Genomic DNA, 1904 nt, shown 5'->3' on the forward strand with positions numbered 1-1904 from the left:
GCCACCCCCAGGACAATCGCATGGCAATCGGATTGAACGCGCAACATTTTCCATACAATCCGCAGTGTTGCGTTTTCTTCGCTCCAACTTTGCCTGTATTTTCAATGAGCCAAGCGATTTTACCCCCTCCTACACGCGTTGTATCCTACAGCACGCTTGACGCGGCAACGTTCACCACATACACACACACATCTCCACACTCAGGGTACGACATTTTCCCTGTTGCTGTTCTGGACTCAGACAAAATTTGTGTTTCTACACTTATTGTTCAAAAAAGTAGTAGCTCCTAGGATCTGAATTTACAAACAAATATCAAAATATTATGTTCTGCTAATGATATTTCACTGAATTCAATTGCACTACATAAAGTTTTGACATATCTTTCGTAAAAGTTCATCAGAGTATGAAAATGTCGATACAATTTGTCATGAATAACTTCAATTTCAAGATTTTCGCGCATAAAATTATGACGCACGCTGTGTGTGTGCGGCGGCGTAATTCGCTTCTCGTATAGCTGTCTCGCTTCTTCTTGTGTGTGCTTTACCGTTGCTCATCGCTTCAAGAACATTGCTGCACACACACACGTCAGTCTGTGGCAAACAATTGGAGGGGGAGGATGTGTTGGTTTACTCCAGAAATCGTGCGTGATTTTGGTGTTCTGGATTTGTTTCCATGCCTGTTTGTTTTGGTGAATTTGAAAAGGTAAGAATCATCAACCGATGTAAAAGTGTGAGAGTAAGATGATGCTGATGGTGACTGATGCTTTTCTTTGTTTCTTTTCCTGCTTTCATCCACTGATGGCGTCGAGCATCGCCGAGGATGTGATCGAATGCGGAATATTCTAAACGAGGAGCTTCATTCCGGATTTTGTTTGCAATAAGGTAAGTTATGATAACACACAAAGCGTACGAAAAAAGAGTGAGTAATCTTATTCTTAACTTTCATTTCTTCAACAGCGCTGAACTCATCCTCCAGCTTACAACGAACGGTCAACGGATGAGGAAGGAGAGGAGGGACGGCAAAGGTACACGCACAAACGTGCACACCTCAGCCTTGTCGGAGAACGAGAACACGGGAGGGGGGGACCGGCAACGTAGGTTCTATACGTTCTTCATTTACGCTCCCTCGTGCGTTCGTGCGTGGGTGCACGCTCGCGTCTGTGTGTGTGTATGTGTGTGCATGCCTGCGTGCGTGGCTGTGTGTGTTTTTGCCGCTTCGCTTAACGAGATCCTACGGGATCACCTTGTGAAAAACACCAAGAGAGGGGGAAGGGTAGGTGTATGTGTATGTGTGTGTATGTGTGCTTGCATGCGTACGTGGTTGTGAGTGTGTTTTTTGCTGTTTCGCGATCTCCTACGGAATCAAAAGGGGGTGGGGGGGAAACACGAGGGGGGGGAGGAGTGAGGTGTGTGTTTGTGTGCTAGCCTGCATGCGTGTGTGTGTGTTTTTGCGTTCGCGTTCTCCTACGGGATCACCTTGCGAAAAACACCATGGGGAGGAGAAGGTGTGTGTGTGTTTTCTCTTCTTTGTCGTTTCGCACTCTCCCGTGGGTCTCCTTGTGTGCGTTAATTTTTTTGTTTTTCAAGAAGAAAAAAAATACTTCGAAAAATACCAGTGGGGAGGGTGTGTGTATAAATGAAAGAATGTGCTTAGAAAAAGAAAGTAGAAAATATAAAAAAAATTGAACAACGGATTCGTAAGTGTGTTTGAACTCATTGCTATCCGAAAAAAGCGAGGGGGGGCTCTTGAAATGTAGTACACATGTATGCAACATGTATCGTGTCGCCGCAACGGTGTATCTCGCTCAATCCGTTAAGCCTGAAAAGTGCTTCTATCGGATCGTCTAATCGGGCGCCATTTAATCAATCCGTTAGCGAAAAGTCGCATGCATTTTGGTACCGGGG

The 1904-nt window shown here is 45.2% G+C and overlaps 1 long non-coding RNA gene across 1 annotated transcript; it reads left to right on the forward strand.

The window, feature by feature from the left end:
• The first annotated feature begins 587 nt into the window (after positions 1–587).
• Positions 588–1693, forward strand: LOC133395028 (uncharacterized). Its single transcript, XR_009767139.1, has 2 exons — positions 588–881; positions 957–1693. It is a non-coding gene; the product is annotated as an uncharacterized LOC133395028 (long non-coding RNA).
• Positions 1694–1904: the final 211 nt, after the last annotated feature.

Source organism: Anopheles gambiae, unplaced genomic scaffold (assembly GCF_943734735.2).
Source record: "Anopheles gambiae unplaced genomic scaffold, idAnoGambNW_F1_1 scaffold_158, whole genome shotgun sequence".
Classification (NCBI taxonomy): domain Eukaryota; kingdom Metazoa; phylum Arthropoda; class Insecta; order Diptera; family Culicidae; genus Anopheles; species Anopheles gambiae.